Source organism: Pituophis catenifer, unplaced genomic scaffold (genome assembly GCF_029215685.1).
Source record: "Pituophis catenifer annectens isolate HBS135680 unplaced genomic scaffold, rPitCat1.0.hap2 SCAF_3, whole genome shotgun sequence".
Taxonomy (NCBI): Eukaryota; Metazoa; Chordata; class Lepidosauria; order Squamata; family Colubridae; genus Pituophis; species Pituophis catenifer.
In genome coordinates, this window is record NW_027256883.1 from 139,353,660 (window position 1) to 139,377,095 (window position 23,436).

The 23,436-nt window shown below is 34.5% G+C and overlaps 1 protein-coding gene across 7 annotated transcripts in view; it reads right to left on the minus strand.

Moving 5' to 3' along the window:
• The window catches only part of ADGRL2 (adhesion G protein-coupled receptor L2), a 280,781-nt gene extending 258,044 nt beyond the window's left edge, over positions 1-22,737 (minus strand). For 6 of the 7 annotated variants that reach the window (XM_070941236.1, XM_070941235.1, XM_070941233.1 and 3 more), the window contains exon 1: positions 22,267-22,737. The gene's annotated coding sequence lies outside the window, so the exon portion shown is untranslated. Of the gene's footprint in view, positions 1-21,010; positions 21,075-22,266 lie in introns of those variants that run through there. The other variant, XM_070941234.1, reaches the window with a different exon arrangement.
• Between the last annotated feature and the right edge of the window lie 699 nt (positions 22,738-23,436).

Genomic DNA, 23,436 nt, shown 5'->3' on the forward strand with positions numbered 1-23,436 from the left:
CAAATCTTGGATGACATGGAAACATTCCAGAATATCATTTTTAAGGACCCAGAAAGAGGGCCTTTTCAGTCTCAGCACCTGCCATTGGAATATGATAACCAGTGAGATGCTGAAACTTGCAAGAGACAATTGTTAAAATTTCGGAAATTTCATGAGCTGTTTGAGAATTGAGCCTAATCGCTAGTCCTAGTCTACCAATCTGTTATTCAGCTGTTATTAACATGGCATGGCGGCAGCAATGGAGCCAGGCAAAGCTTCTTCTTAAACATTTACCATTGCACCGCTGACCGTTACCCGAAAATGAGATTGTCTCAACTCTAGTGGCTTCCAGAAGACTTATGCATAATGTAATTTCTATAATCCAGTATATGCACTCATAAATGTGCATAATATAACATTTGTAAGTAATTATTGCAACAGAATTTGAGCTTTTGCAAATGTTATTTTGTAAATGTTATTTTATCTCAATTTCAAAATTAATTTTGAACAGGTCTTACCAGCTGGGCGAATAAAACAGTAAATGTTATGTTCACTTTTGAGTATATATAAATTCATAAATATATATGAATCTTGTTATTACATCCAGCATTGAACCATGTCTCCCTTAATTACTTTTGTGAAATAAGCTATCAATAATTTGAGATCTAGCCCTTGCATAAGTATTATGCAATCTATTTTTCAAATAGAGATACATTAAATAACCACAATCATTAAGTCTTTCTTATTTGTTTTGCACAGTTCTTTTCTAATTAAGAATCTAATTAAATTTGCAGCAATTAAAATTAAAGAAAAAAAATGCTATTCTATGGAAACAGAAGTAAAATCATACAGTCCAGATATCTGCTATTTTAATTTATTTGAGAAGCACAGTTTATCTTTCTAATTAATTAATTTATATGTAAAATTTAGAAACCACCCATCTCACTGAAAGAGTGACTGTGACAATTTAAGGAATTAATTTTTACGAATGCTGGACAAGAACCTGGAGCTCCTGGTCTGGTGGGAGAAAACATGTTGCAGGTGCCCCCAATGAAAAGATGTCTTTTAGCAGAACCAAGGAAATGGAGCTTTTTTGTTATAGCACTTGCCTTTGGAACACCCTTCCTCTGAAGATTAGATTGGTCCTAACCTGCCAATTCTTCAGAAAGGTTTAAAGATTTGGGCGGGTTCTAAGGCATGGGGATAAGTCAAAAGATTAGTTGGACTCTACGAGATGTTATTTTATTGTAGATTGGATTCTGCCTTGTTTGTCATTATAAATGTTAAGTATTACAGTTTAGCTATTTATTTTCTATTGTGTTTTCTATATTATTAGCTTTCTAGTGTCATTGCAGTTAAGATGGGCGGCCATGGAAATTGAATAAATAAAAATAAGATGGATATGCATTATGCATTTATGATGTTATGATATATTATTATAGTTTATGTGTTATTATATTTTAGTTTCAGATTCTGCATTCATTCAGGAGCTCAGATAAGTATACACATTGTTCCTTCCCTCTTCTTCTTTCCCACAATCTCCATTTTGAGAGTATGTCGGACTGAGAGTGAGTGACTGGTCCAAATGGTTCAAAAGGCAGCCAACCAAATTTAATTTAGTGACAAGTTTGAACCCAGCAATCAGTTTTGATAGCCATCAAAATTTTGTCATCATTTGTAGCCGTTCCTAAGGGTTAGGGCTACAATTCCCCAGTCTGATCTGAGAAACTAAGACAAGAGCTATCCAACCTGGAACTTTCAAGATGTTTTGTTTTTTTTCCAAATTGTCTGGAAGATATACAAACTGGCCATGCTGTCTGGAAAGGGTAAGAACCCTAAACTTCCTACATCAGCAGAGCATCAAACTGGAGAAAGTGCAAGTTTGGCTCAGATGCTTCTGTCAAATCCTCCCTGCAGATATGAAAGACACAATAACACAATATCTGAAAGGAGATTACCAGCTTGTCTCAAATTAGCTAGAAACTGCAATTATTCTCTTATGGTTTTAGAAAAAAATAATTTCACATTCTCCTTCCAGCAGAAACTTTCTAGTAAAGATCCATAAACAAAATCATTTTTTGAGTAGTTATTGGCGTGTAGATATACGAACCATGTTACTAATTCTTATCAAATATATTGACATGAGAAGCATAGTTATTAGCGATGGGAGCACAGTAGTTATTAAGTATATTGGAGAATGTGTTCACGTAAAAAACTACAGGCTACTGCTACTGTGAATAAACAAATACTGCAAAGAATACAGTGTCAGGAAATCAGGGGATATGTTAGTGATATTCAATATGAGATTTTATTTCCTAGTTTTAGGGGACAGTTACTTATAACTTTAAAAACTTTTTAAAAAATTGAACTTTCTCTAATACCAAAATTGTTCCACATTTAATAGAATTTTATTTAGTGAACATGAAAGAAATGATGTTTGTCAGAGTAATCGCATTTGATTGTTTACAGGAACAATATGTGAGGGGTTTTTTTTAATGTAAAGAGCAAAAGAAGAAGGAGAAGCAGCAGCATTCATTCAATAATATTTGTACCATATCAGCATATATATGTGTGGTTACTATGATTCTACTGAGTACACCTGTCCATAAAAAAAAGGGATAACAAGAAGAAAGGACATTTCCCCCCCAAAAAAAAAAAATAACACAGCCCATTATTAAGGTATATATGTGCATGTTATTTCATGTCATTTTGATGACACTAAAAGAGAGAAGAATGAAGGAATAAGAAATATTTCAGAGAAGCACCTGCTATTCCTTGGGATCCTTCCTGAAAAGAAAGACATGCATTATAAAAGAAATAAGAAAAGAACATAAAGAACAGATTTTTTTGAAAATTCATTTTAAAAAACTTCTGTCACATAAATATGGTGGCCCACTTCTGGAAATTCCATATTCAAAAGCCTTCTCCATTAGACAATTCCTTGTATCACATCCACTATAATTTCAAATTCCTGCATCCCCAATACACTTCCTGAAGTCAGATAGTATTTGACAAGACTTTACACTTTCCCTTCTTCTTCCCTAACAATTTTACTACTTGCCATTTTAGCTTCTTTTTTTTCTCTAAAACTCAGTTCTGCAGTTTTCAGTTTCCTTTAGTGAGGAAGCGGTTTTAATCTTAACAATGACATAAGAATATAATGTGTAACTATGTTTTTTGTTAACTCATCTAAAGTTAATGGAAAAGTTTGGGAAAGCAGTGTGGGAGGGAGAAAAGAAAGCAAAGTTATTTGCAAATTATTTCTAAATATTACCATTTATGACTTTTGTCATTTTTACTATGAATAACAAATAAAAATTTAGATGATCAGAATCTTCATTCAGATTATTTTTTCACTAGCAATTTATAACTTTATCCAATCATCGTTAAGCCAAAAGAAGTGTAGTAAGGACAGTTATTTTAATCACTTTAGTGATAACCTGATAAAGTTATAAAAATACTATAAGTCACTAGTATGGAAATGATTAGTGTTTCATAGATAATCCCCCCTCCCAAAAAAAACCCTGTTCATTTGGGATTTTTTAACAAAATAGAACAAAACCAATTTTATTTTAGTTACATGGAAAACAATCAAATTTAGCAGAATTGTTGCATGAATGAATATTAACAAAAGACATTTGTTTTAAATTAGAAACTGTATTGCATTTTAGGCAGTTTTCCCCATACAAGCTTAAGGATTTAAATCCCACTGCATTCCTTGGGAGTGACTTTTGAATGGTCAAGCATAAGCTTACTCTGCATAAAACATTTGCATAAAATATTCACTGTCATTTTTTCCCTCTTTTTTAAGAACAACGCAAATTATTGCAGCTGTATTATTCTTTTAGAGGTACTTATAGAAAAATAATGAAATGTATGTTAGTTATTTTTGAGAAAAGGCCACTCAATAAAAATCATATACTACAAATCAGTACACAAGGAATGAAATTCTGAAACAACTAATTATTTTGCTCATTCTAAGCATTTGTTTCTTAGAAATTAAGTTCTGATTCATCTCTAAATATATAGTCATTTGCACAACTCTTCATTCTAAAATCAAAACAGGATCATTCTTTATGTTTCAAAGACAAATTTTATATAAAGATAACATACCTGCCTGAAAAATAAATTAACTAATTTTATAAAACACGATGTTTCATATTAGCATGCAAATTATATTAATTTGCAAAATGAAGTAAAATTAATTTAAAAAGAAGACTACATATTTCTATACTAAAAATAAAAAAAATTAACTTGTGTTTTTTTTTTTAAAAAAAGGAATTCATTTATGAATTTCATAACTGTGAAATAGCAGGCAAAATTAATTCAGTGAAAATGGGAAATATTTCTGTCTTTGAGCTAACCTGGGTATTGAATTTCACTTTCAGAAACAGAAGCAATGCTGTATTCAAGTGCAAGGAAAATAGTATACTTTCTGAATGTCACAGTGAAAATATTGCAAGAACAAGAAATCATAAAGAACCTATATACATTGCCTAAAAGTAAAAATACAAAACAGTCATATAAGGTCCATGTTAAAGTAAAACAATAGCCAGTTTTTTTTCTGAGTATAAATGTTAGTCATCATTTTAAACATCTTATTCATCTGAAAATGTTACAATACATTAATATAGTGCCATAATACTAACCTGATTGGAAATATCACATTCTTGACATAATGTTAAAAAAAAAAGTCCTGTTAACAAAATATCTTGCTGGGTGAAAGAGAAATTTGAATTTTATGCTGCTGACAAGTTAAAATCAAAATGTTCCATCTACAGGTAACATTTCAAAGGTTCCACGGCTTTGATGTAGAATCTGCAGCAGGGTTTTTCATTCCTCAACCAATCACTCCTGTCACTTACATTCCATTTGCCAAATAGTAAAGATTTTATTAGTCATACTCATGGCATGCTTCCAAAGGCAGAGAAGAAACTCCCAAAGAAAACAAAGAACAAAAATCACTCCTCTATACATAATAAGCAGAAACGCTTTCCCACCGTGATTCGCTGGTAGAGCCTCATCATTTAAAATGAGCATGGCCAGCAAAAGGGCTACAGCGCAGGCTCGTGACTGAATTTATGATCTCACTGAACAGGAAAATGCTACACACACACACACACACACACACACACACACACACACAGCATTACAAACACAAGGACATCCATACGCACAATTAGCACACAGTCCAGTTCAGCAATTGCAAATCACACATTTTTTTTTTAAAAAAAAAGCAATCTAAGGAAACGTTGTTTGTCAATCTATTTATTGTGTGGGGAATCATATGTGCATCAATTGAAGAAAGTAGATGCAAATTTTAAAACTGCAACGAAGCATTTTTTTGTTTTCCTCTTACACTTCAGTTGCAAAGTTTGGAAACAGGAATCCAGTGGTTACAAAGGAGCACATGTTGAATCTAAACAAAAGATGTGGAGTGTGTGTGAGAGAGAGAGAGAAAGAGAGAGAGAGAGACAGAAATGGCTATAAAAAAATAATAATCCCACAGTACAGGATTTTAATCAGGATTCTCCTACTTAATATTTTTCCTTAACATTTTTAGGAAAAAGTGTGATCTTAACGTTTTATATTCTTATATACTTGGGAATGAAGCTACACAATGGGACTTCCTTTTTCTGAGCAAGTATCTGTATTATCAGACTGCAGGAGTTATAGTACTGATACCCCTTCCCAATAGAGAGCTCTATAAAAAGCCCTCTTTCAGAGAAGTAATTATATCTCTAAAATCCAATAATCTTTATTTAAATAGCTTTACTACCTCCAAATGGAATTCTTCTTTTTTTTTCAAAGTAGCATTTGTTAATATCAACAGTCTGAAACCTTAAACTGCTCCAAAAATTGTGGTGTGTGTACAGGAAGCCTATTAATTACTGACAACAGGTGCAAAAGATAAGAGTTAACAATCAGAACAATCTGAAAACATTACGGACATTACCGCCCTCAAAGTAAAACAGATACAATTATAATGAACAGAAGTGAATGGGTACCATAAAAGAAAAGCAAGGGTTTTTTTTACTCTCAGGATTCCAGAAAACTTTGGTTTTAAGCAAGGGAAAAAAATAGGTGGGAATGTTCTAATTTTCATACATTCAAATGGCTTTCTGAAGAAGAAAGGTCCTGTGTTGGCATAGCCACAAACTTTGTACAATCTAGAACCCGGTTTTATCAAGAAAGTCTTAAAAACTCAAGGAAATATTGAATGCGCTTCTCACCTCTGACATAATGTATGTTCCAGAGAAAAAAGCAGAACTGTACACTTCAGCCCATTCTCCACCTTGTTATGGCTCCCAAATATAAAGGTCTGAATGGACTATAGCTAGTGATGAATTTAAATTTAATATTTCATTTGGGGTCAATTGTAAAAAAAAATAATACTAACGAGAGCGGACTCTTCCTGATGCTCCTGTGTCTGGCATCAATTCTTTCCTTTCAATGCCGTGTACAAGGCCTCTTCTTTTTAATCCCGTCTTTATTATTTTTATAAATAACTCAAGATGGCAAACATTTCTCTTCCATTAAGTGGATCCTATAATCCTCTCGGTCAGTGTTAATTTTTTTTCCACCAAGGACCACTCCACTTTTAAAAATTATGGAGAAGCCCAATAGAGCTTTTGTTTGTATGGGTTATATTTATTGATAACGGCTGTATTAAAAATTAAGATTGATGCATTTGTTGTCGCTACCGCTTCACACCACTCTTTGAGAGGATTTTAATATTGTATTATTTTTCAACATGGGTTGGCAAATAATTTTGATTTCTCAGATCCCTCAGAGGTCTCAGGACTACACTTTAAGAAACATTCTCTAGTGCACATTTTCTTGAGGAAATCTGAAAGGATATCCACTCTGTATACTCCAAGTTGTTACAATTTTATGTTCAAGCCAGGCTTAACTATTTATAAAATCCATCTATATTTTTATTTCTGTCCTTCTATGTATTCATATTTTGAGCTTAGGGGTTTAAAAAAAATTAACTGAAGAAATGTCTGCATGTATGGCTTCATATTTCTAAACTTAATTCTTAATTTGGTATATCATGTCAATCATTAAAATTTAAAAAAAAAAAAAACCTGAAGAGAAGACATCTTCTGATCAATGTATAATTAAAGTGTATATTTTAATCTTTATCTTGATTATTTTAAGAAACAACTATTAAGGGAATTCCTTCCAAATTTGGAGAAAATAAGGTCAATTCTAGAATCAGAGGCTTCTAGAGTCATCTTCTGCCACCACCACACAGCAGAAGTACAGAGCAGGGAATACACAAGCAGTGAGCTCAAACTGGATCAGTGGATTTATTGAATTATTTTGTGCGGGGAAGTATTCTAATGAATGAAGTGCCACTGCGAGTTAACCCATTGCCTAAGAAGAAGGCATCAGAAGAAAAGAACCTATGCAGATTTGAGCAACAAGCTATTGTATACCAAAGATATTGAGGCAGAAACAAAATGTGGAAAAGTAATTTTGTTTGGGAGGGGGGTGTTGTACTAGACAAATGCACAAAGTGCCTTTATCTGAAGCCATTAATAGGTCTTTGCAAATCATCGAATAAGGCATTTTGCATGTGAGTGATCCACACCTCTGGAGTCACTGAGACACCTGATTTATGCATCAGAACTTCAATGCAGCTATACCAAGCAGCTGTGGCCAATTCAGTTTCATAGCAATCCAGAGAGGCCCTTCACTGGCAAGTAAAGCACGTTAACAAATAATTTGCACAATCCTACCTGTTACTGCTGATAGTATAAACAGAATTCTTTGAACCCAACATTTATCTTAGATGGCCTCATACGACGTGTGCCACTGTATTTGCCATCAATAGGTCACAAATATCTTAGCTATGTAATTAATTAATCAACAATCATTCTAATAGATTGAGATATTCAGCTATCTACAAATACGTAAGGTCAATAAACACAAGGTCTGTCAAATCAAGATGAAATAATTTTATCTTGATTTGGTATTCTGTCAATGGAACAGCCTCTTCTGTTAGCAGAAGCCAATGTGCAAAAGCCAATGTGTGCTCAAGCAGATGACAGGCAGATGGTCTTTCAAATATCTTCAAATATCTTTTCATCATAGAAAGAGACTCTGTCTGTCTGTCTGTCTGTCTGTCTGTCTATCTATTTCTATCTATCTATCCACTGTCATCCAACCAAACCCAATGATCATTAGAACAAAATACACCTGCAAATTAAGTGTACTCCAAACTTACTTGATGCTCTAGTGCAAACAAGCAACTATTTCAGTCAATTCTTTATTCCAGTTAAGCCTTCAAAAATAACTTTTCTAATTGTCTATACACATCATGCAAGATAGTAATAGGAAATAAGAGAAAAGAAAGAGCCCTAGAGCAAGAATTCAATTTGGAACCAAGACTTTTGTCAAATATTGTGTACTGATTATGGGAGTTTTTATTGATATTGTTATTGTACATTTAGGAAGAAGAAGCTACATGTATTATTATTATTGTTATTATTATTATTAGTAGTAGTAGTAGTAGTAATGGTAGTAGTAGTAGTAGTAGTAGTAGTAAAGCAATAAGTTTTTTTTTTATTCCATTCAATTGTGTCTGATTCTCAGAGACTGCCTGGACAAGTCCCTGTAGTTGTCTTGGCAATGCTTTTCAGAAGTGGTTTACCACTGCTTCCTTTGTAGGGCTGAAAGAAAGTGACTGGCCCCAAGGTCACCCAACTGGCTTTATGCCTAAAGCGGGACCAAAACTTACAGTCTTCTCAGTTTCTATCTAGTCCAATGCCTTCCTTAACCATTACACTAAATTAGGTCTTATAACAATATTACATATATCAAAATTGTACTATTTATTATATTCTTCTTTGTCTACGCAGAATTTTGAGAAACAGTTTTTTCTCCTCCCTCTGTCTCTCTCGTTCTCTCTCTCTCTCTCTCTCTCTCTCTCTCTCACACACACACACACACACACACACACACACACAAAGCAAGACAAATAAAGAAAGATTTTTTTTTTCTATTTTTCCTACCACAATATTAGGACTATACAGCTCTTAAGCAATCTGCTTAAAATAATGTCTTCCATTTACCAAAGTTAGGGGAAAACATATTGAAATGTTAGTTTATGTCACCCTTTCTGTTTGACTTACAACTACTTAGATCAGATGTTTCAAAGGGTTTTAAGCTTTGGGAACTGTCCCCAAATGGCAGCTAGGCTTTTAAAAAAAAATAATCTAAGAACCTTTTCTGTGGTACCGCGGAAAAATTATTGTGGATGGTCCTGGCTGCATTTTTATTTTTATTTTTTTGTCCCTTTTCTTTCACAAAATCCCATTGGATTCTTTCAAGTTCCATGAAACTTTTGGAAAAATCCTGCTGTAGACATAACTGCAAAAGAACAAAGTTTCTACACAGGAGAAAGAATACGAAAAGCCAATAGTTAACAATAATTTTATTTTTAGATTTGCTTAATAAAGGATGGATCAAACTTACTAAGAACCACAATTCCAGATAGTGGAGTATTTCAATATTAGTATTTCTGGGTCTTTAATAAATCTTATTATTATAATTCTATTGATACGTAATTGCTGTGGCTAATATCCTCTTAAGAAAATGCAAATGTGATACCATATTGCTATGATAATACATAAACATGCTCTGGAAGTATAATTCCTATTCAATAGCCCTTATATGATACTGTAAATCTCTTTATTAGAGAATGACCTATTGCATATCTGCATAGTTTCTCCACTTAAATGACCATTTGGTGTTATAATAACAAGCTGATTTTTTTTTATTAGCAAAGATTAGCCAGTTCAAATAATGAATCAATATTAAGATGTTGATTATTAAGCTATTAAGTGTACTTTTCTTAATACCATAAAATCTTCTGCTTTTTAAATAAGTTATTAACCAAAATACAATCATATTATCCTGTATTCTCCTGAATATTTTACACATGAAGTTTAGCACACTGTAATAAAGCTATAGAAAAAAACAACTATCAAACCAATTTTCTGGAAGGATTGTTTCAAGGAAGGATATTGTCGAATGCTATTTCTGTTTTATGGAGTTTGAAACTGCAGATACAATTTTGCATCAACATCATACTGAATAGCAGACAGTATGCTATGAACTATTTTAAAAGGAGAAAACATTCACAATTTTTCTGCCTAAACATACTTATTTCAAACGCCTTTGCTATTTTCCTTCTTGCTTAGCAAGTAAGGCAAAGAGTATATTTATTTATCTTACAAATATTTCTTCTATTTCATGGATGATTTTATGGATTTATTATCTAAAACTTGCTTTGGTATTTGAACCCTGTTCTAAGACTTGCAAGTATAACAATCAATTTATTTATTTTAAAACAGTGATATTAATTAATAAAAGAGGAATATTTTATTGATTTAGTTTCTTATACCAGATGGAGTAGTCAATATTTATAGAAATATGCTTATTAGTCATAATTCAATACTTTTACTTTTCCATTAACTTTAATTTCTGTATTTATTAAAACAATAAAAGGTTTTGCTGCTGTATTTTAAATGTTTAGCAATTGGATGTCATGTTTAATTATGGGTTACATTAATTTGTCAGTTAAATTTTAATTAAAAATGAAATATTAAGCATTCACGTTGCATTTGTATGCAATAAATCTAATGAGAAAGAATACTGAATTTACAAAATTCAAAAAATATTGCATTAAATTAAGGTAATAAAAATCATGTGTTTTAATGAAGATAAAAAATAATTTAACAATATTACCCTGACTTATAATTGTTTTCCAAATATTATTTACAATTATTGTCACTTATTGTAACACAAGTAAAGAGTTAATACAATTACATTTAAAGCAACTTACAACACCTGAGAGAGCAGCCTTTGCCCTGAGTTAGAGGTAATGTGCTAAACTTTTTAAGATTATATGTGGCAAGACACTGTCCACCATCAAAAATATGCCTATAAAAATATAGTCTCTGGCATCTTTCCACATAAACAGTTATAGTCTGAGTAATCTAACAAGGAATGTTATTAATAAACAGAAACTGCATTTATGCTGGGGAGATGGAAATGTTTTATTCCCGAAATACAATGATTATTTAGATTATCATATATACAAGCTCCCTCTGCAGGTAATGTGAAGAGTTGGCCAAAAAGGAAAAAAAAAATGTAGGAAATGCAAAGTTTATCAGAAGAATTCAAACAAACTGACAATATTTTAGAAAATTCTGAAAGCCATCTCATTTCCGTAAGCATTACCTGCTGTCAGTAGGTCCTGAAGGAGGCATTTTGATTTTTTTGTTTTGCTCTCTAGGCAACTCTATACAGTTCAAAGCAGCTAAGCTGCTTCTGCACACTAAGATGCAAAAGTCTCTTTCCTGAAGCATCATAAAGACTTTTATGAGTAAAAGTAAACCAACACCGGACCATCCTGAAGTGGAGGGGACCACCCAAAACAAGTCATCACTTCCAGGCTAAATCATCTTCTTATCCAAAATAAACAAACCCAGCACTAGGGCTCTGTTTAATGTCCCTCTGTCACCTAAACCAAAACTGATTCCATTTGGGATTAACTCACTGGCTCAAAGTTTAGCATCAATTACACTGAATACGAGAGTGCACATTTTAAGAAAAACAAGCACATAATCTGAAAGGAGAACAGTATTTTGGGGGAAAGCTATCCTGTTCTCATAAACCTTTTTCCCCCCTCTCTTGCAAATGAAAGAATTCTATTCTTTTCCACAGGGGGAAAATAATTTCATTTTGTTTGATGTACATGTTATAACTATTGTTCCTATCTAATGATCAGTATTATTTCAATAAAATTCAATCATACTGCGCAAAAAGTGCTACAGAAGTCAAATGGAACTATAGTTAATAACCAATCCACACCACTTTTTGAATTCTCAAAGAAACTATATTTTACCAGAAAACTATAATATCACTTTTTTTTTCCCAGATGGAAGAATATTTCATTGCCTTTCCAAAAGAGTCAGTTCTTATCTCTCAGTACAATTCTATGTATTTCTATTGAATTCAATGAGGGTTTCCATGAGATAAATGATGTATTCTTATATAAACAGACCACATTTTTGGTTTAGTATATTGACTTTAGATACTCAAGCTTAGTTTATCTGTTTTGTATATTTTTTTTCTATTAATCAGGAAACCACTAGTAGCTTCCATTTAAAATTACTTTCTGACTTATAAAATTTCAATCTCAGCAGTCTGTGTGTAAATTACAGAAATAAGGACCAAACTCTAATATGGTTGGTAATGCAGACCATGCTACCAAAGAGGAGAAAAATGAAAGTTACTATCAAGTTTAAATAAAATAACACAGACAGAAAGAAATAAATTTATATTTTAAATATAAAGAATATGGTAAAGGAAATATAGTTAAAGAAAATTATTAAAACAAATTAATAAGGACTTTCAGGGTCCAATTATAAATTAAATGTTTATTTTATTTTAGACAAGCATATCCACAAAGGGACATTTATAGTTGTTATTTTGGTTATTTGTTATTATTTGTCATGTACTGATTCTTTTTTACTACTTCCAAATGATGTGGCTATTACCCAAAATTTAGTTAGTCACAACCAGATATGTTGGACTGCAATCATGTAATTCAGAACACTGAATCAAAATCACAGTGTAAATTTAATAATCCAACACATAGATCAGGAAAGAAGGACAATGTGCAATAAGGAAGACGGTATATATAGAACAGCCATTTCAAACAAATGAACCAGGTAGCATTTTTGAAAACCTTAATTAGTCTCCCACGCACAGCAAATATAAGCCAAAAGAGAAATGAACCATTCACTCTAGAAATTCTGTCTTTCTTTCCTAACGTTTTTATTTTGTCCATCAGCAACACTGCATTTTCAGTTGCTTTTCTGCAGGTGAGCAAGATTAACTTGAATATATCAGACAAATTTATTCTACGTATAGCGACAATGATTTCAAAAGACATTCATCTAGTACAGATATGCACACCCGACACTCAACACAATCAGGTCTTGTCAGTCAGTGAAGAATATTTCATCAGCATTAAAATGCAATCACAGTTGTTGCTGAACCCTCCATGCCACTGAAAGGGCACGAAACAAAACTCTTAGGGAAAGTATGTCTTTGGGGGTCAATTTTATTTATCTAGCTCTATATCATGATTTGCACTGAGCCAACAAAATTCTTCCTTTAAACTCTGACCAAAAAAATCTCTTTTTTTAAGCATAGCATCAAGCTATGACATGTCAAAAATGGCAAAGACAATGGCTGAGTCATATCAACAATCATGTTCTATCATGAAATCCGACTGAAGTGCTTGCCAAAAAAGTGCCACCCAACAACACTTTAAATGGAAAAACAGCAGAATCTGAACATTGCTTTGTTTGTTTGTATGTATATTGTGTGTATACTTATACAAACAAATTTGGTGGAATCACTTTTGGTGGGTAGGAGCGTGTGTCAGAAATTTTTGGCATGCCAGTAAAGATATCATTCCCTCTACAAGTTCAGTTATGAGAGCCACTGCTTATCTAAGCAAAATAATACAGGCAACTACACAACAGAACAACAGGAAACTTGAGAAAACTCTGAGATTGTAGTAATGCAGAAAATTCTTTAAACTAAAATCCTTAAAGTGGGGGCAGGGAGGGGGAGCAACTGATCTAAAAACAGCTCAGGAAGACTAAGAGTACTCAGTGACTAGAAAGTAATTCAAACGTAAAATGGAAAATCAATGATAGGGGGATAATGGCTCAATTCCTGAACACTTACACTTCATACCACAACATTTCATTGCAGATCTACTTGTAATTTTAGGCTCAAAAATCTCTGATGTCTAATAAACCACTCATCTACTACATAACTATGGATTGAATATGATTATTCAGTGGTCAAAACTAATAATTATTTCCCTCTTTTGAGTGATTTTAATGACTATCTACTCTAAGTTATATAAAACTCTGCTCCAAAATCAATTCTAAACTCCACCTCAGTTTAATTACCAATAATATCAGCAAAACAAGGAGAAATCAAACTATCCAAAATAAGGCAGTCATTCCTTCACTCAACAGCAAAGAACAATTTAAATAGTGAAGGAACTTTAAGTACTCTGTCAACTGAACAAAATAATAATCAAAAGGCAGTCACGATTCATACAAAAATACAGCAGACAGAAACTGCTGTGCCGAGATAGGCTGGATGCAAGACTGAATTTGCATCAAAGAAACAAACTGAATGGTAAAGATTTTAAAATACAGGAGGTGGCAACATGCTGAAAAGTTTCAATAAGCATTCTGGAAATGTTTATAGTAGTCAAATCTTATCATCTAAATTTTCACAAATCATGAATCAAACTGATGTAATTTTAATAAATGTATATGTCTATTAATTGATCATACAGTAAGATGTAGTATCTTTGGTTGAAAATGACTATTTATTTACTGAGAAGTAGCACATCCACAAACAAATGCTGATCTTATAATAATTATTTCTACAACATGTTTTTCCCTGCTTTAAGAAAACTAAACTATTCAGAAAACAAATGGAAACATTTACCAACCTTCATAATATCATAAGAAGCTGAAGGTGGCAGCAGGGATAAGGCATATTTTCTTAATAGTAGACATTTAATGCAAACTTAGCCTAAGATCTCCATTTTTAAAATGGATGAAAAAGATTAAAATATAATTGCAAAATTAGCAAAAATGATATAAAAATTAAAAGAATGTTTTAGCGACAAATCCTCTAAGATAATTATAATTTATTTCCATATATTTGAGTTAGGACCCTAATTCGTACTTTATTTGAATTATCCTTTGTGCAAACTGTTGGCTAAACAGATGAATTGCATAGTGCAGTATCTAAAACACAAGATTTTGATCAGTCTTTGGTTTGCGTACAATTCATTTTCGATGTGAAATTGGAAAGCACAATTTAATATTGAACAATTGAAGTAGAAATGTTTATAAATCATAGGTTATATTTAGTGGCACAAATCTATTTAAAAGTTAGTTACTCCTTCACTTAAGAGGAAACAAATAAGACACTTTTTGCAATACATTTTCAGGAAGGAGGGAGGGAGGGAGGGAGGGAGGGAAGGAAGGAAGGAAGGAAGGAAGGAAGGAAGGAAGGAAGGAAGGAAGGAAGGAAGGAAGGAAGGAAGGAAGGATCTCTCTTGCAGAATTGCAGTGGATGTCAAATTCTTGTCTTTGTTTTAAATATTAAACCAGTGAAAGCCAGCTTCATTCCTGCAACTTCTGAATAGAGAATCATTTCTGTCTATAACACTCTCACCACAGCTCACAATTAAGTTGTTTCCTGTTTATTCATCTGCCTCCAGCTGAAGAACAAATAAGTGCAGAAGATGCTTATTTCATAATCAATCTCTTAAAGTCCTTAAAATATTTTAATGTCACTAATCCCTCTATTCCAAGACATCACCCTCCAAAGATCCCTCATTTCTTCTGAAGATATGCTGCTCTACTGTCATTCATTGATTATTTTTGTGCTCTGTAGAGGGAGACATTACCTCTGGACTAGAGCATACCTCAATTTTAACCTGAGGCAAAAATCTGGTTTAACATCTTTATTCAGTTGGCATTTGTCTTCCCTTTTCAGCTATTTTATTCACGAATTCGAGTGAGATAACTTTGTGATTCACAAAGGGGCTCTCCCGAATAACATTGTTATGTTGCCTTTCCCTTTTAGCTAAGACAGTCCTAGAGATTCAGTGAAGCAGGAGTTTATGTGCTTTAGGAAGCAAAGGCAGGTGCGAAATGTCTCAATGAGAAAGCAAGACCTAGAAATTCTAACTTCCTCTACAGAGGCAATATTTTCAGGCTACCGAAATACAAAATATATAATCAGCAGACAAAATGTGCATGTTTGATACCACTGAAAACACTATCGCACACTCAAATATATATTTTACTAAAGCTGAACAATAGTTTATGGAGTAATAAACAGTGTTTTCCTGCACTGATGGCATAAATGTGTATATTATTAAGTCCACTCTGAGAAGTACAATTTATCTTTATCCTTTATTTTTGCTTGAAAAAATGATGATTGTCTATCTCTCCATTTCAAAAACAAGTTCAGTACTGTACTGATATTCATATTTCCATCAAAAAATGCAGGCACAAAATTGAACTTAGCAACCATGTCTGAGATAGATAGATACAGGTTATGTATAGTGTGAAAAAAATTGTTGCACTTTGAGGAATAAAATTAAAGCAGTATAAATTGACACCTACTAGGCTCTTTATAGAGAAAGGAAATAGCTATAGTTGAATTGCAGACTAGTGTATATTCTTCTTAGTGCATTAAATACTGCAATTCTTGATCATCCTAAGCAATTTAGACACTGTAGGCAAGTTCCTGCTTAACAAGGTAATCTCATTTCTGTGGTTTTTCAGTGTAAATTGATTTTTTCCTTCTTAGCTGCTTTGATAATTGAACAAAATTATACAACCGTGATGGGATTTTACTTACCAGCACACAACATATAAAATCTTCTGCAAAGATGAAGCATATTACTTCATAAAACTTCATTCTGTGTAATTACACAAGTTGCATTTAAGCTCGTTTCTGCCGCTAAAACAATCAATAGTGATTCTGTTGCTATTCTGACTGCACTTTTCCTGCAGGTGTTACTTCTGTATTTACTACAATCTACCGCTATGTTTTTGATCGTTACTTCTTTGGGTGTGTGGGTGGGGTGCGGGGGGGGAAGATAGCAGACATCCACATAGTTGAAGAATTTGCTGTTACAAATGCCACATGGGAAGGGAAATAATGGCACATGCTAATTATATACTATTTCTTCAACTTATAAAATGTACCTTTTGTGATAATGGTCCATAATCTTTCTTGCAGTGTAATTCAAAACCTGTTCGAGAACATTTTTCCCCCTAAAATAAATCTTAAATGTGGCAAGTTACAATGCAGTCTTCAATTCCAATTAAAGAACTATCATGTCTATGTCAATAAAAATACTTATACATATAAATGCACTTCACAAGTCATTTTCATCAGAAATAAAGAAGCAAGCAGTAAGAAATAATGCATTCTATTTCACTAAATTGATACAAGGGTGTCATCTTTAATATATCTTTTTAAAAATGCATTTCCCCAGAAGTTCAGCTAATATAGCTGTATAAAGAACTGACTGAATTAACTAATTCATGCACAATTATTAAACATCAATGACTCCTATCCATCTAGAATATTTTATATCTTTTAACTTTAGGGTGTGTTTGTTTTTTAAATGTCTTATCAAATTACCTCTACTGGGGTTTTTTTTTCACATGCCATATTATCCCTATGAAATATTCAGACAACAGTTCCATGTTATATATGATATGTAACTATTAGGGTTGATGTAACTATTAGGGTTCATTACTATAATTCTATTATGAGTGGCATGATATTTGCTATCCCATAACTATTCTTCTGCGCATGGATTAAAAATTATAAGCCTATCCCAGTTACACCTGATTATTCTTTCCTAGTCTTCATCTGGTGGAATAATAATGGGTTCTAAAACTTCTTATTTGAAATTACTAATGCCAAATAAGCCTAAAATCCGGAGATTAGGTGTAATATGTACTGTGAAACAGCTCATTTAAAAAAAGAATACATTAAAGGGAAAGTGTCTCAAAATGACAGTAAATTCAATTATATATTTGAGACATACATTAGAGAATACACACTATGAAATTGAAAGTTTGTTATTTTAAATACCAATTCATATTTTTCTTAACTTTTTTAATGTAGTATTTATTATACATTTGTATTTGTCATTAGGAACCCCAAATGGCAAGTGATTTCACTCTTTTCAAGGAGGTGTAAAATTCTATAAATTGCGTATTTCATTTTGGAATATGCATTTTTGTCAATTAAAAATACAATAAGTAAATCAGGCTAAGTGCCAGATAATTGATATGATAGAAAATCAGTTTATTTAAATGTCAGTTTTTAAATTATACACACACACACACACACACACACATATATATACATACACACACACTTTTACTTCTCATTCCTGACATAGGAAACATGAAGCCATATTCTGAGGTACAAATTATGGACTGACTGCTAGGCAGATTTTCTTTTTAAAAATACTTTTCTCTGTTTATTTGAAGGAAGGAAACATACAGAAGCTCTCATTGTTGTCTTAAATTAAGACTTGGAATACCACTTGCAAGATTGCTATTCACAAAATGGGCTACTTGCTTTGATGTTCTGTTAATGAATATGGAAGTTAAATATGTAAATACGTGTACATGCATGTGAGGGACAAACAGAGGGAGAAGGAATAAATGTTGAGTGGAATCTCTCAAATCAAAACCTGAAATAATTGGTTTGTTCTACCCCATATTGATGCAATAAGTTGATTTCTCCATCTGCTAGCCTCCAGAGCAACCTAAAATCTATGTACAATTTCCATTGCCAACAGAACATAACCCACTATGATTAAAAATGGCACCTTAAACACTGCTGTGGCATATTAATTTCTAAGTGGCCTAATCTTGCTCTACAAAATGCTGAAAGTTTTCATTCTATGACATTCTCCAGTGTTTGACATTGTCAAATATCAAAATCAAATCCAATGTGTTAAGATAATAAGATAATTTTTAGATTAACTCTTTTAGCTCTACAGGATAATCTATTTTCTCCATAGCACTCTGTAGCCAAAGCAGAAAAGTTAACAGCAATTTAAGTGTCCTAATGAAAACTGTCTCAATATATACCCTCCAAACAGCTACTAATTCAGGAAAAAGGCAACCTTAAGAAACTATCCTTATATAATTTTACATTATCCTAAAAGACCCTATACAATCATGAACTATGTTGACTATTTCAAATAGCAGAAGACCCCAAGCATCTTACATTAGATTTTGCTCCCATTTTACTTCTAGGTAACCCTCTTTGTTTATGAACAAACAATTCTGAATGTCAGAACTGTCTTATTATAAAACAATTGCATTAAAATTGAGCTTCAGAAGTCATGTCAAATAACCTCTGTAAAGACTTGTTAAACTGGAGAAACAAAAGTAAGTGTGAGAGAACTTAGAGACGACAGGAAAGTTATTTTTGTGAAGCCGAATATATCTCCTAAATTCTGATTTCCTATGAATGATGTACTGAAGAAGTACCGCATTCTGCTTCTCTCCATGTCTGCCAGATTGTGAATATTGATTTTTAAAGATAATGAAGGAGTAAAATGAGCTATCTCTTTTACTAACACAGGATAATCAGCACTACAACAAATGAATAAAAGGGTGCAGATGCAACAGCATTTTAAAATATAATTTGCAAATATTCTGTAAGCAGATGAAACAGCGGGTCCTTGCTATAACTATTTGAAGAATATTGATTACACTACTTTCACAATTTTTGAGAATGACAGTAACAACAGCAACAACAACAACAAAAAAAACAGAACATATCAGTAACTTACCCAAATATTGGGTATCTTCATCACCATTAATGAAAAAAGCCCCTAAGTATTCTTATTATCTTGGAAAATTTGTCATAGTTTCAAAAATAACATTCTGCACCAACTCTATGGAAAAATAATGCATTTCCTAGTAGATGTATTGAAAGAAATGTGTGCTCATTTTCAAAGGCTGTGAACAGAATGGTCTTTTATTCCAAAGACTGATTTGTGTGGATGTGTGCCGTTTTAAGTAATTAGAAGTTCTTTCCCATTCATCCCCCCAATGCACTGATATGTAGACCATATCCAAGGATGAGCCAGAAAGAAAAGGCCTCACAAGTCCCACTAACAAAATAACTAGCAGATACCAGAAACTATGCAACAGTGGCTGCCATGAAAAAGGTCACTCTTTTTTCTTAGTATAAACCATTAATCAATGGAATATAATTGTTTGGCTGCTTACAAGGGCCAGCAGCATACAGACTATGTTTCTTCCCTGGCATAATTACAAAACAGTAAAAGTTCAGAAATATAACCCAATTCTACCTCCCCTTTTTACCCCTTTTCAATTCCTCACTGCCCTTTGGGCCTCTGCTTTGGAAGCAAATGGAAGACAGACTGAAGTTTTCTCAATTGAGCTGAAAGCTAAGAAACCTTTGATATGCTAATGGGATCCTTCAAAGGGTAAGAATTCACACTTGCATTAATTCAAACAATTTGTGCAGAATGATGTGAAATGGCACCTCTTTTAGTAGCAAGTAACAAAAGGGAGGGAATCTGAGTATCTGAAGAAACCAAACAACAGAGGATTTGTTCTGCAGGATTCTTTCTAACAAGGACAATATTTTCTGAAGGAAAAGAAAAACACACCTGAAGCCCCAAATAAGCTATCTTTCCTTTCTGCCATACCAATTATATGTGCATCTAATAACCATCACTAGTATTATCAGAAGCTATTATTATCTCCAACATATGAGCAAGCAAGAAATCTTCCGCTACCTGGAAAACCTCTGAAAAGGTAAGAGTATTTTTTTTTTCCTATATCCAGTATCACCTTCCTCTAAATTTCATTGTGACATTTATTTTTGATATTCTAATGTTAAAAAGAAAAAAAGCAAACATTGTTTCAGACATCTCCAGCATGCCACACACACACACACTTTCTTTGCATTGTCTCCAGGTGGCCCTAGACTTCTTTCTACAAGCAAAGAAGAAACCAGTCTTTAGGCCACAACGGGGAAAGAACTGTTATTTATTGCTAAGTGGAAGCCTTTCTAGGAAACACGCAAAGGACACTTTGATCCCTTCTGCTTCCTTGTGTGATAGGTGAAAATGTGTGTGCAACAAGTGGATCTTTTTATTCAAGCAGTGCAACTTTTCCCTTTCAATATACAGCTGAAATACAAGAGGAGGAACAAGAGCCGGCAGGGCCTGCTTAGGCATTCATGCAGCCAGATTAATGAAATCAACTGCCAGGCAGTTTCCTCGAAAGGAATCTCTCTCAGTCGGGGAATCTGTGCTTCCACTAAAGAATGTTGGAGGAGCAAACCAAAAACAGAGAGGAGAAAAATCTCTTACGGTAACAGGATCCAGATGGCTCTTCTGTTACTATAAAACTTGTAAGGCTGCTTTTGAAGCTTTTTCTTCCATCTCTGATGCAAAAAAGATTACCCAAGGAACTTTCTGACATTCACACAATCACTAATAATCTCTTTCCATGGTGAAATAAGAACTTAAAACAGTTAGAATGGCTGGAAAGATCTGTACCCCTCTCCCCTCCATACATTTCTTGTTCAGCATTAGCCCCACTCTCTTTGGCAGGCTTCTTTGCAAGTGAACTTGTTTAAAATCAGGGGAACACCTCATATCTCCTTACAGGGAAGTATCACAGGGCCTTATGAATAGCTCTAACAAGCTGACAGTTATGCAGCACATTTTTAAAAAGGAAAAAAAAAAGTTCCATCGAAATTGATGATAAATGCTGCCAGATCAAATGGATAGGGTTGGGCAAAGTTTAGCAAGTCAGAGAGATCCCTCTCCTTAAACCCGCCCAACCAATCCAGTGTCTGATGCCAGCCACCCATAAGAACAGGCAAAACAAGGGGAACAATTACCCCCACGCGAAGGTGTTCTTCCAAAACCTAAATCCTCTGAACAAGAACTTGGTTGCTAAGGGATATCAATGCAGTCTTCTCCCAGGACAGTTCCCTTGGCTTGAATTTGATCTACCTGGCCTTCTTCTACCAGGACTCTTAAGCCTTTTTTCCAAGATGCCTTGATCCTAAGGTGTGCCACATCTACTTGCCTTGGTTCACAACTAATTGCATTTTCAGGTCACCTTTCTTTCCCTGTCCCTTGTTTCATGGCTCTTGGGAAGCCCCACAGGCATTCACTCCCTCGTCACTCCTATCTTTGCCAGAAGAAGGAAGCCAGTAGATTATTGAAAGAAGTGGCCATCACAATCTTCCTCCACTTCCCTACCTACAAGGGCCTCAGGTCCAGTTCTCACTTCTTTGCCTCTCCCTTCCCTGGTCATAAATAATACTCTGATTTATGTAGTGGGTTGATTTTTTTTTTTAAAGGTATGTTTGAATGAATGCGAATAAGGAAAGAGTGGGACAGGAAAGAGTTCCCGGCATCTCACGGGTGTATTGGCGGGGTTCCCTTTCCCCACAGGGAAAACAAAGGACTAGGAACGCGGACCCCGTTCTCCCACGAAGCCGCCCCCTCGCGTGCAAATGGCTCGCAAAACAGGAGGAATCCAAGTAAGCAAACAGGTACCGTAAGTACAGAAAAGCTCATTCCCTCCCCACACACACACCAACCTCGCTTACCTTTGGATTCGCAGCCAATTGCGGGCCAGGGTTTCTCTGGCATCTGGGTGCCCCAGAAAAGAGGTGCAGGATGAGTCCCTTTACGATCACGAGGGTTGGGCCTGGGAAGTGGCAGCAGCAGAAAAAAAGCCAGATCGAGCAGAAGGATCGCCGGTCAGGCAAAAGAGCCGGGCTGGGTAGAAGTGTTAAAAAACCGGGGAAACAGCTGGCTTTGCAGCTCGCTGAGCTGGGACAAAAAAAAAAACGTACAAAAGGCAGCAGCTTCTCTTCTTCCTCGTCCTTCTCCCTTTCTCCAAGCAAACCCAGCCAGCCGAGGGGCTTTTGGAGGGGTTAAGTCAACATTTTCCCCCCGCAGTTCCCAACGCGCGCTGCTCTTTCTCTCCCTCCTCTCCAAAAAAAAAAAAAAAAGAGGGAGGAAGGCAAATTATTGGGGAGCGGAGGAAAGAAACGGCACAAGCCAGAAAGGAAAATCGAAACAATTCTCCCGGTACTCTAAAAGCACCACAACAAAAGAGAGCTAGGTGCAAAACCCACTGGATATTACCAGCCCTGGAGTCCTATATTTCTCTTTTCTTTAAGTAACTGGAACGATTGTTTAAAAAAAGAAAAGAAAAGAAAAACGGAAAACAAAACCACGATGCCAACAGGAGAATCGATTCGATCTTCGGTTTCTTTTCTTCACGGAGGAGGCGAAGGCGAGAAGGGGGTGGTGGATGCAATTGCAATGCGCAGAGAGACCCAGGCATTAAAAATAATAATAATAATAATCAAATATTTTCTTCTAAAAAGGCAGCCTCTCTTTCTCCGTCCTTTTCTTCCATCTTCTTTGCATCACCCTTGCTGACATTCTGGCCTCTGGCAGGATCCAGTCCCAGCCCTTCCTTCCTCGGGCTTCGCGTCTTCCTCGGATGCTCTGGTCCTGCCTGCCCCGTGAAGAACAAGAGATCAAGAGCCCAACTGGCCGCGCTTAAAACCACGGGGGAGAAGAGAGCCTGGGCATGAAATCGCCCAAAAGGAAACAAGGAATGGAAAGGGTGTGGGGGGAACCCAATGAATAGTACCGCCAGCTCCTTTTCGTTCATGCACCTCTCCGTGTGTGACTGGGGATTGCGAAGTCCTGACACAGACTCTCCACTAGCTCTGAACTGGAGCCACCTCCAGCCTCCACCT